The sequence below is a fragment of the Pseudochaenichthys georgianus genome, chromosome 9 (genome assembly GCF_902827115.2).
Source record: "Pseudochaenichthys georgianus chromosome 9, fPseGeo1.2, whole genome shotgun sequence".
In the NCBI taxonomy this organism is placed as follows: Eukaryota; Metazoa; Chordata; class Actinopteri; order Perciformes; family Channichthyidae; genus Pseudochaenichthys; species Pseudochaenichthys georgianus.
The window spans coordinates 42,756,288-42,769,649 of NC_047511.1; positions in this window are offsets into that span (position 1 = coordinate 42,756,288).

The window sequence follows — 13,362 nt, forward strand, 5'->3', positions numbered from 1 at the left end:
ATTTAGGTATGCATCATCAAGTGCACATTTAGAGATGTCAGGACAATTGATTGTTCCTCCCTCTCCTTCTACTCTTTGGCTCGTACTCATACTATCTCTCTTACTCTCTGCAAAAGGCAGACTCCCACCAATTGTTTTTTCATTCATCGCTCTCGTTACCCAGAAATCCCCTGGGGCGTGACAGTTTTCTGCTTACAATCTTTGACACCTCCACTGTCGTCATTCGCTGAGAAATGTACCGATGTTTAAGCATACTTCTGTATTTGCATGAGTCAGAGTATTAATTTTAGGGATCCATGCATTGGTGCGACTGACAATTCATTAAAGTGTACAAGCATGACGGACTACCTTGTGGACTGTGTGCAAAATGATGTTAGCCCAAGCTGTATGTGCGTGTGTGTGCATCTGTTTAAGATTCGATGTGCCATCTCTGTGTCTGTGTTGCATCAGGATTTGTGACGGAGGGGGATACATGTGTTGCCTCTTATTTGGTAGCTTCTCTCAAGATTTTAGGAGGATATTCAGTGGAAGCAAGGTGCCTTTGTGGCTGGACAAAGAGGTTTTCCTCGATGTCTTCTGCTGTTGGAACAGGTGCGAACAGTTGACAGTTTGCCAAGGCATTAGCAGTAGATTACCGGAGCGTAAGATCCCAAACCGTCAAATGATTGTGCACTCACTTCCAAAATGCCCATGTCCGTTTTTATTTCATCACGTTTAGGCGGAGCGTACCTTCTTGTAATTGTCAATTTACTGGGAGGAATACATTTCCATTATCTTCAACCCTCAGCCTCTGACTCATTACATTGCGGTGCACAGGAGATGAAGGCACAATTAGTTATAGGAGGCAAGAACGGAAGGAAATACAAATTGGCCATTTTGGTGAATAGCGGCCATGTGCAGACTTTGGGCTTCTTTGTAATACCAAATCAAGTTCATTATCATCATCATTGCAAAGCTTTTGTTTTGAACATCATTCCTATCGGTTATGATATTATATTACAAAGGGATGGCATTTTGGGACCCGGTGACATCAGAAACAAGCCAGCCCTAAAAAGCTATATTTTTAAATAACAATCAAAACACTCCTCCAATCCATTGAAGATGATTAGCTTTGTTTTAGAGACATGGCACGTTTTTATGAATGATAAAGTACCAACAAACTTTCCTTTTTATGTTATAAACATAACATTTTAGAGCGACATCTGTAAGGTTTTTTGAATAATGTTGATCACTACTTCGCTATGGACAATAGGTGAATATTTAATTTGAGTAATGAGCTGATTACTATTCTCAGTAAAGTAACATTTTCTCCCACATTTCTATCCAAATTCTGCAGATAATAAAATCACATATTATTGTTTTATGTATATGTCTTTATTGTGTCATATACACATACATATACAATTCAGTCAGACAACTCACGTGTTTCTTAATATGTTAATTATAAGCAGCATATAGCTTGAGTTTGGCGTCTAGGCTCGGGCCTCATCACTCCACAGATTTACAAAGAACATTGAGTGATGATTAGATAACTATCCCCGAGCCTACAGGTGGAAGCTGGGGTGGTGGGGGGGGGGGCAGGCGAGCAGCAGCAACATGAAACACAGCAACAGGAACATGAACGTAGTGGCAGCAGCAGCTAGCGAGGCAGAGGCAGGAAGACCTGGCAGCTTCAATAGAGCGGCATGTTTAGGAGAATGTGTTTGGTTGGTTGTCAGAGGGACGAGGTGCGTCACGTGTTAATGGTGCTCGAGTTGACTGCCTGAACTAGCTCGCAGGCTTCGCCCCATTTATTGCCAAGCATACATTGATATTACCCATTGATTAAACTTTAAGGAAACATTTGACAGTGAGCAAAACCTGAAATGCCTGAAATAATCCGAACAACTACAAGTACAGCAGGTCAGAGCTTTGGGAGTCTGTCGTTATCTGGGATGGATAATTCTGTCTGTATATCGTAAATCTTTGTTAGACTCTGCCCTGACTAATCCATCCATTAGTCCACCGTTCTCATTCACTTACCGCAGACCCTCATGTCAGAGTTCACCTCTATTGAACGCTTTACTCTTCTAACATTCAAACCTTGTTTTTTGTCTGCCAGCCGGCTCTGATTCCTTCTGGATTAGATTTGTTTGCCTCTGCCTTGAATCAAGACGCTGTTAAACTAATTGTAGCCACTCTAATCTGCCGTGTGTTGCTTTTAATTTGACATATCACCTATCAGAAACGTTGGACCTTTTGCCTTCCTTCTCGCAAAATTACAAAATTAGAGCCATGTATAATAAAGCAATTTCTTTTTTAAGGTATGTTCATTTCTAAAAGTTTAAAATTATACAAAAGAGATACTAATAGGCTACAACATAATACATATTTCTGGCACTGGCTCAGTCAGTAGCCTTTGGAAAAAAATTGCATACTTGTATATTGGAAAAAGGACAATTATTTCATTTTGTTTTCTTTGATTTGTTTTTCTTGTTTATTGGTTTAAGTAATTAGGTTTTGGTGGTGGAGTGTTTGTTGTTTTATGAGTTATGTTTTGTATGAATTATTTTCCATTATGTATAATTGTAAATAAAATGTCAAATCTGCACATTTCATAATAAAAACAAAAAAAGAGAGAGAGCCGTATACATACTTGCCAACCCTCCCGATTTTCGCGGGAGACTCCCGATTTCATTGCCCACTCCCGGTTTCCTCCCGGAGTCATATTTCTCCCGCATTTCTCCCGATTTCTGACAAAATCAGATTTAATCAGGACTGTTTCCACTCGGACTTTAGTACAGCTGCACCATTTGGTTTCCATGGTAGCACGTCTCTTTAGTAGCACGCGCAACTGAAAGTCTGAGAGGGTGAGGAAGATAGTCACAGGAAACAGAACAAGAATCGACAACTCGACCCCCCGCGGTGGTTTTGAAATGCTCCCGATTTCTGAGGTCTCAAGGTTGGCAAGTATGGCCGTATAGGGTCGCGGGTTCAAGTCCCCGAACAGACCTAAATGTGGAGTGCTACTTGGAGATGTCCCAGTTCACCTCCTGGGCGCTGCCGGGGTGCCAATGAGCAAGGCACTGGACGCCGTACAATAGCTACCCACTGCTCCTAGTACTAGGATGGGTTAAATGCAGAGGTCACATTTCACTGTGTGTGTGTTGTGTGCATGTGTGTGACAATCATAGAGGGTTTTCATCCTCCAATTCCATTCTATTTTAGACTTTTTTCCAAATGCTACGTACAGTTACCTATCTTACCTGTGGGGCTTGTGTGAATTTTTAACAACATTTGTGCAGGTCAAAGAAAGTTTAGAGTAACAATAAATAATGTTGTGTGTGAAAGGGTTCATACCATTTTCTATTTGAACGTATTACTTTTGCAGAGCACACAGAGAATGAAAACAGAGAACTGAGAGTCGAGGCTCAAAGGGGGAAAGTGAAAAGCCCCAGAGACCGAGGATGCAATTCAGCCCCGGTCTGCAGCAGCTTGGCTCTGGGTGATGGCAATTTTTCAGAAACAGGTTACTGAGAGTGTCCAGTTTAATGGCTCAGTATGAGAAATGGAAATGATGCAACCAGGAAAGAAAGGAATATAAATATCATACAAGGAGATCGTCCATATATTCAACTGCAAACAGCTGTCGTCCTTTAGGTTTCCGCCATCAGTTTCACTTAATAACACAATAAAATACAATGGGTTTTGTTTTTGGTCTGTTGCCAATCATTCAAGGGGCCCTATCTATGGGGTGCTCCCTCCCTGTGGTGTGTTCAATAGGGTTTTAGTGCATAGTGAATGGTCTGAAAAGTCTCAAAGTTCCCTTGTTTGTTGCTTCCATAACAAAGTGACATCACTATGTAACACTTGCGTTTATATTTGCTAGCACCCCCAACACATGTACGGTGATAGGCTAGGGGCGGGACATCTCTAAGCGGTTTGACCAATAAACAGAGCCGGCCAGCTAACCAATCAGGAGCAGACTGGGCTCTGTTTCAGACAGAGGGTGAAAAGAGGTGCTGCAGCACAGGCAGTATGAGGAACAATAAAGAGCTCTTTGTGAACATTAAAGACATGGAGACAGTCCAGGAGAGACACTACATACATTATAACAACATGAACATAAGCATATAGGGCTCCTTTAAGTTTAAAACTGATTTATACACAATGTTCTCACTGTAGAATTATATGACGGTAATCTGATTAGCACCATTTTCGAGGCCGATTGATATTGGATATGGATTATTCCATATAGGGAGGGCCTGTGGCGCAGTGGGATAGTGCGTTGGTGTTCGGATCAGGTTCAAACCCACTGCAGTCAGCATGTCGTTGTGTCCCTGAGACACTTCACCCCAAGTGCTCCTGTGGGATTGCCCACATATTGAGTATGTAAGTCGCTCTGGATACAAAGCGGCTAACAAGTGACATGTAAGGTAATTATCCAAAATCGCTGTATGGCTACATAGTTGTAAAGAAGAGTGTAAAATATATATTTGTTGGAAATATTCCCTTTGTGGATACATTTCGTTCTCGATCCTTACATAATGGGAGAAATAACTCTTTGCTAAATGTAAAGATATTAACATTTTTACAAATTATTTAAAATTACCAAAAATTTTCACTTCATTGTATGTATTTTTTAATTATTGCGTCATACTACAATCATTTGTACATTATTGAGACATCTGGTCCTTCTCTGTTTTGATCACACCAACATAATAATTAAATTCATAATTTCCACGGATTGTATTTCAATACATTTACCCGACAGTGTTTCAAGCCGCCAAAAAAGCTATCCATCAGCGAGAACAATTCAGTGCTGCAGCATTGCAATTAATTATTCCAATTCAGAATGTTCATCCTTGAGTGATCAGTGCATAAAAGATACTTGCAAACCCTTCTCTGAAAGTCTCGCTGTCAGGTGTGTACAGACTAGAGTCTATACAAACTGTGTTACCGGCTTCTCCGAAAGAATACGAAGTAGGACCTTAGTTGTGTTAGTGTGAAATTCTGGTTTTTTGGCAATGGCTGCCTGAGGGAAAAGTGTGACAAACACAGACTTCCTCTAAAGGCAAGCTGCCATGTGTGACTGTGCGCCTCCTGCCCATTTAGCTGGACTTATCACAACAACACTTACTCACACACCAATGTGGTAAACACCAACACACACTGTATCTCTTCAGCTCCGGAGATACAGGAGCAAACACAACATTAATAATGTACGTCTCGGGAAACCAAATACAAATAGGTTAGGCATTCAATAGTCAGATAATGAGGTATTTGGTTTGAAAATATACAATTCAACAATACACAACATTTCAAATTGGATTAATGTATTGATATTTGTCCATTGGTCAAAGTCATCTCGCATTTCTACGTTCCCTTTGTTTATTACTTTGTCTTAGTATTGCAAACATATGGGATACCACAGGGCTCAGTTCTAGGACCCTGTTACCATATGCTACCCCAATTTTCAATTTCAGCAGTATAGTTGTATTTTTTATATTGACGAGACTCTGCTATATATCTGTCAAAGCTCAAGATGAACAGATACAGATTATCTTTACATGAGTAAATGTGGTGATGTGGACCATTTCCCCTTAACTTTATCTTTCTTTAACTTTGTGAATAATAAATAACACCCTGAACAGTCAAAGATGTCATATAACCAAGAATTTACCTAAAATATTACCGATGGTTTTCTAAATGGTGCCATGATGACTTGTGTTTAGGAGCTCTCTCTACTCAAAGTTCTCCTACATCTTCTCTTCTCTGGCACTGGTATGGTCATCAAGGAAATAACTTCTTTACATTAGGTGCATCTCACTTCGGTTAAATGATTTGTTTCCCTGTGACTAGTCCCTCCCACCAGGGAAGCATGGAGAGACGCAAGGAAATTAGTTTTAAGAGCAATGGACGTAATTTCCTCCGGAGCGTCAAGTGAAGCGACGTCCGTTTGTAATGACGCCGCACAGTTGGTCGTCTGACAGCAGCCAGATCAGTGCATGTGCTGCATCGTCCAATCAGTGAGCGATACACAGTAAGGGGGCGGGACGAGTGTCTGAGGATTTCACCGGAGGATGGTCTGGTAGTTCCTCAATTATCGCTCCTCCGTTATCACTCCTCGATCCTCCAGCAAAGATAAGGCCACTGGGACGGTACTCAAGATGGCGCAGACAAATCAACTTCTGGTGATACCGAGACCGAGGAAATGAAAAATAACCGAAGTGAGACGCACCCATTGTCTTCATCTTACTAACCAGCAAACTAAGGAAGCTCACTCACCTGTCTTGGACCATGGACAGAGGCATCAACTTACTTCATAATAAGCTAATTGCATTTTTGGATAGGTTTTTTTTTTATTGGGTTGGTGCTTCGTGACCTCTTACTGTATGGTCGGCAAACAAAAGGCTGTTACAAATGAACACACTGGAAAAAATGCTCCTCCAGAAACAAGTTAAATAATAATGAAAACAAGCTGTTTTCACTTGAAATACGGACAAAAACCTGCCAAAAGAACAAGTGAGAATTCGCTTGGTAAGATATTCTGACTAGATATTAGACAAATATACTTGGCAAGATTTCGAGTTTGTGTAGTGCAAAGATATACTCACTGCTAACATTACTGCTTATTTATCCAATCTCAATCAAACAACCACTGATATGTTTTCAGAATCCGAGAGCCTTGCTGGTAACAAACTATCAGTAAATCAGCCGCATAGCCGGCACGTCTTCCTACCTACAATTTAGGAGCGCGGGGACGATGTTTCTCTACCTGTGTTTTGCTCTTTCCCTTTTAGACTAGGACAGGCGACGATGAGGTGTCCTTGCTCACAGCAGTAATAGCACTCCCTGTTATCAGCTGTTTTGGCGTTAACACAGGGAGGAGATGTTACCCGTCCGTCACCTGCCACAGGATCACGGTGAACTGGAAGATAAAAAACATTTCTATGAGTTATCACAAATTCATCTGCCAGTACCGCGGCAGCAGCAAGTGACGCAACTGTCTGCTCATTTAGATAGGTGACAATGACAATTTTATCTGACAGCTGATTTTTAAATTCTTCCAAAAGACTGAGTTCACGCATGTCCTCTATGGATGTGATTTTGCCGACCGATCGAAAAGGCCACCTTTTCCTCTTGCAAACTCCACATGGGTCTGGTTGACATTTTTTCCACCACTCCTACATTGTTGTCTGTATGCCTCTGGTACCAACTCATACGCTCGAAGGACCGTGGCTTTCACAACATCATAATCGAGGCTCTCCTCAATAGTCAGGGCATTGCAGACTTCCTGAGCTTTTCCCACCCATTTACAATGCAATAACAGAGGCCACACTCTCTTTGGCCACCGCAACATACAAAAAGAGTTAAAATATGAGTCTACCTCTGACTCCCTGAACGGTGGGACTAATGTAATGTGCCTACTCACATCAAAACTATCATCGGGATTTGTGTGTGTTCTATGGGTAGGTGTTGGACTGGATGGTAGAGCGACTCCCCTTAGGTGCATGGCTTCCACCTCCAACTCCTTGTGTCTCAGCTCTACCTCCCTGATGCGCAGAGTCAGCTGTAGCTCCTCTACAGACATCCCAGCTTGGGAAGGCAGGCCTTGGAGTGGGGGGGGACAAACCTGCGAGACCATCCACTTCATGTGTGTGAGATTTCTCCTCAATCGCACCCTGCTCGACTAGTTTTGTACACAAGAGTTATTTTAACTCTTGTTTTTTAGTTGTTGTAGGCACAAACATCATAACATTTTACAATTAACAAAAAGTCTGCTTTTGTGCAGCCATCTCACAAAGGAAGGTTCCGTAGTGAACCACTCTGATTGATCTTCCATTGTACATTTCAAACAGAAAAACTGGCAACCAGAGATCCAGAATGTACAAGAAGAAAATAGATAGCAATGCTTACCCGACACGATGAAAAGAACGGAAGGACCGGACGGACGAGCCCCCAATTATGTTACGCCCAGGCCCCACTTTTCCCACTCCCAAGAACATGGACGCCAAGGCAGAGAAAACGTTTGGTAATTTAATTACAGTCTGTGTACAAAAATAACAAACAGGAGTAACAAAACCACAACACGAACTAACCTTTAACACAAACATCTTACCTAACAAATGAGAAGAATAAACGTACAGGCTTCATACCTACTCTAACATTAAACAGGAGAAAACGAATTAACCAAAGAAAAGGGTTTTGCACTCCTGAGTAAAATAACTCGTGTCTACAAAGACAGGTTAAACAGCTTTTCTTCCACCTCTCACAGCAGAAGAGAAGGACCGGCATACGGTAACATGTCAGTACACAGCACAACGGGACAAAGATCTCAACACGCGCAGAGTTGGGAGTAGGAGAAGTTGAGTCAGAGAGAGCGGCCGAGGAACTGCACGGCTTCAGCTTAAAATGCTCCCGTCTCCTCAGGTGGACCAATCAGCCTGACGAGGGTAGCTAATCAGCTAACGGGCACTGCTCACACACACACACACACACACAACACACACAAACACACAACACACACACACACACACACACACACACAACACACACCCACACACACACACACACACACCACACACCACACACACACACACACACACACACACACACACACACACCACACACACACACACACACACACACACACACACACCACACACACACACCCACACCCAGGGTCGTAACATAATCAAGTGAAATTATAAGAAAGGCAGAAAATAGAATGATGTAAATAGCTTTTTAACTGTTGGGGTAAGCATATAATCACAATCAAATGTATGTCTTTGTAGTATCATAAACTCGCCCTTCAGTCTCGCTGATGTGTGCTGCGAGAGTGTTAACCATCTGCCGTCTTCTTCCGTCACAGTGCCGCGGCTTCTTCATATTCTTCAAGCACTGTTGTCCCTCCTGGTTTTCTGTGAAGGATCTATCTTTATCAGCTAAACAGATCATGACAGCACTGCATTAAAGTGTCACTCGTCACAATGTTTATGTCTAACAAGGCCGAACAGTGTGGCCTGTGTTGGGCTGGATGTGTCTATCAAAAGCCAAAGGTTGTTTCTGGAACTTACCAGAGATACATGAGAATCAATTCATTCTGCATGGAAAAAAACACACGCAAATATGTCCTTCTTCTCAGACACATATTTAGCAAGCTGTTTAGACATCTACTTAACACCAGGATGGAACAGTGGATAAGGATTAAGTTGAGGGATGATACGATGAAGTACAAACATATAACATCATTAGCAGCAAAGGTGTGGATCAAATCTTTAATTGAACAAGAAGCCATGCCATATGTGAAGGGATAGTTTGCAGCAAGGTGGTCGTTAAATAATAAAGAACTACAATCAGGATCCGGATGGTTTTCTATTTTCATTACTGACAGACTTGCTGCACATTATCCCGCTTATTACCTGGTATCATACTGTAACGACATGACGCACAATATTGATTAAAACAAGTTTATTTTATTTGATAATTATCGTATTGCTTCCCCTAAGAAGAAAGTAGTCCGTTCTTCCCTTGACCGTAACCAGTTCTATCACCAAAAGAAAAAGGTTGCTTGGTCTAATTACCAAAATATTATAATGTATTGTTTGTTCGACTGTTATTGCACCCGCAGGATTGTCCCTCACTTTGTCCATTATGCCTCTGTTAAGAAACATCCCTTCTTCACATCAGAAAAAAAGAGGACAATGAGAAAGGGAGGGTTTCTATGTTTCCTGTTGTTATATTGCAAATGTCTACCACTCCCTGTAACTGCAAGTATATTTCATGTCCTCAACTGTCTTCTAAATAAAGAATAGAAAAATAAGACAAGTAGATGATAGTCATTAGCATACAAGGTTCAGAGATTGTACGACACGATAGCATGACGCTGCTAACCGCATGTGAGCGAGGCATTCAGGTGTGCAGTAATACTGAACAATTTAAGCTTGTCAGGCTTTTAATGAAATGTATCAATCACCTCTCACACCTCTCAAAGCAAGCCACACTTGACTTCACTATTTGAGGGATTCTGTACCAGGGTTCAAGCTCGTCCATGTCCTACATGTCCACCTCTAACACGGGCAGTTAGCTTTGTAATGAAGAAAGCCGTGTAGGCGAGATAAAGAGACATGTCGGAGTCATAGTGCGAGGCTGGACTATTTCCCAGAAGCAGCATGTACTAGCGCAGAGCACATGCATGTTGAATGTGCAGTATAGCATAAACACGTTGAACTGTAAGCTTTATGTTTGAAGTAAGCGAAGACATCAACAGAATATTTGATACGAGTAAAACTGTGGAAAAGTTGATCTTGTCAGAATATAGAAACTTAGATCCTGGCACTGAAACTAGGCTGCATATTTACTGAAGTAAATGTCAACATGCAGATCAGGAAAGGCTGGTCAAACAGAATCTGACACTTCACGCCTACTTGATGCTGAATTTGAATGCCTCCTTCAGACAGGTGCTATCGAGCTCTGCTACCCACCAAATACTTATATAAAAAGATTTGATGATTGATTTTGCATTCTTTGCTTCTTCTACCTACGTGTTTTAGTGCCTCATGAAGTAGGTGTTTGTGCCTACTTCATTATGTGTTATTGTATTGAGTCTCAAGCACCTTTGATTTCTACATGTAGCATTTTCATGAGGATTTTTGGCCACAAAAAAATATATCTTTTACCCTTGTTAAACTTCTTGGTTTGAGTCCTCTTCTCTAGCTTATCATTTCAAGAGTGACTTTATGGAATATGTATGTAATAAACACATGCCTTCCTTTCTTCATAAACTCCTAATTATTGCTGCGTTTTATTTTAGCCCCATGTCAAAACAGGTTCAGCAGTAGCATTCTTAAACCGATCAGAGGTGACATGTAGCCCTTGTTTTAACTTTTCCGCACTGGTTGTCTTTTCAATTTAGAATAACCCCTAAGATTCCTTTACTCACCTTCAAGTTCCTAATATAACAGTGTCCTTCATATGTCTTATATAATGCAAGTCCTTACTCCATGACAACCATCCATAATTTCAAACATGTGTCAGCCCAGCCCGTACAGCTGTGTCTTTAAAATTGGTCTTTGAACATATCTGTCTCCCTGGCTTTTGCTATAAATGTGATACATATAAGTTCTTATTACTACAATGATATGTCTTCAAGCCTGCCATCATAGTTTAGCTTCCTGTCTTTATCAAGTCCTGTTTTAATTGCTGTTTTTATCACACTGACATGATGAGTCTATTTTCGTTTATTAAGCTTTCAACACATTGTGTTTTCGCTGACAACTCTCACCAACACATAAGTTCATATCGCTCACAAACACACCAGCAAATTTTGAAGCCAGTGGCAAATCAATGCTTTTGGGTTGCTAATGCATGACTTTCTGAGGATGTATACACAGAACAGAAGTACAAGTGTTGTTTCCTCTAGCCCAGGGGTGTCAACTCAAGGCCCGGGGGCCAAATCCGACCCGCAACTTCATTTTATGTGGCCCCACAAGAGCTCTGAAAGAATATAATATGTTTATTATACGGTTACATCGCGATTTACAGAAGCACGTTGCCCATAAACTACATGTCCCACAATGCATCTCAAATTCGACTTTTTTTCTCAGAATTTTCCTTTTTTTCTGCAAAATATGTATTTTTTCTTAGAATTTCCCATTTTCTCAGAATTTGACTTTTTTGTTGTCACTTTTTTTTCTTCAAAATGTCACTTTGTTTTTCAAAATGTCCCTTTTTTGTCCCCAAAATGTCTTTTTTGTTTTACTTTTCTTTTTAAATCATTTTGTGACATTCTCACTGAAGAGACTTGCAATTACTTACTCTAGACTTCTGCTTACCTTATCCGATAATAATCCAATGCAGAGGCAATCATGTAATATAATGCATTATTTTATATATATTAAATATTTATATATGTATTTTGATATAGTCTTAAAGTTACAACCGGCCCTTTGAGTGCAACCATAATTCCTACGTGGCCCGTGATGAAATTTAGTTAAACACCCCTGGTCACTTGGACAATTGATATTGCCACGATGGAAACTCTTCTGAAACAATATTAAGGACAAGAACCCAGCAAAATGCATTTTAATGATATGACATGAACAATGTGAGTTCCTTCAGTGCTTCCCAAACAACCAGAATGGTATTGATGAATTATGCAAGACCTCGAAGGCAGTCACTGGACTGGAAATCTCTTCTTGTGCTGAAAAATGTTCCTAAAACAAGAGCCCTGCTTATATTGATGGTACATTCAGGTGCAACTTTAACAATAAAGTAGAACATTGATTAAATGTTAAAACGATTTCCTAACCTGGATGATCAATCACATGTACCGATTAGTGGCCAAAAACCCAGATGTCCATGACTCTAACTAACTGCTCCAAGGAGTCTGAACAGATGAACCTGATTTTAGGTTATATTTCTGATATATTATATATATTATATATATATATTTCTGATCATTTCTGATAATGATGAAGACATCTGATAGCACACATGGGGTACTGCAATGTACACTTTAAAAACATGGCACCTACACATAACACATCTCCTGCAATCCTGAATTCTCTGAGGAATAGACCGTATAACTGAACTGCTTGGTGGTTTATTCAAGGTAACTGTTAGTTTACTTGAAAGGCACTCAGAGATCTCAAGGCCAATAATGCATTCATGTGATCCTCAGATAGTCCCATTTCCAGAGTTGGAAAATAGTTTTTCTGACTTTGGTGTATTCATTCTCTTAAATCTATGTGCTACAAGAAACAAGTCGTCATATTTTGGTATTTAATCAACAGTTTGAGCGGCCGTGCACAGGGATTTCCCAGCAAGGAGCACATTTCCGAAAAATGTGAACAAGCCCTATCTTGCATTGTCGGAACAATAGCGGAAATGGTTCCTGTTTTAACACCGTAATTTGGATCTGCTCAAAAAATATGATGAGCTTTTCTTACAAAGCTTTACTGTTCTCATGTTGAGCGATTTACATTCACTGGAATTTCTTTGAGACTGACGTATGAAGAGACAGTATTTAGCATAAAACAGTGCAAAAGTGTAGCTGAAGCTAATTGGAATGACACTCAATCAGAAGGTACTTTGCCCTGAGATATTAGATATGTATTTTTTAAAAGGGACATTTTGAGCTGCTAAAGACGCTAGATTAAAAGTCACAGATCACTAAAGTTAGTAGGGTACATTACATTACATTGCATTTAGCTGACGCTTTTATCCAAAGTGACTTACAATAAGTGCGTTCGACCAACAAAATACAAACCTTGACGAAAACAGAATCATATAAGTACATCAGGTTTCATAGAGCCAAAACATTTCAAGTGCTACTCAACTGGCTTTAGGTAAGCCAGTCCTTTATTAGTATATAAGTGC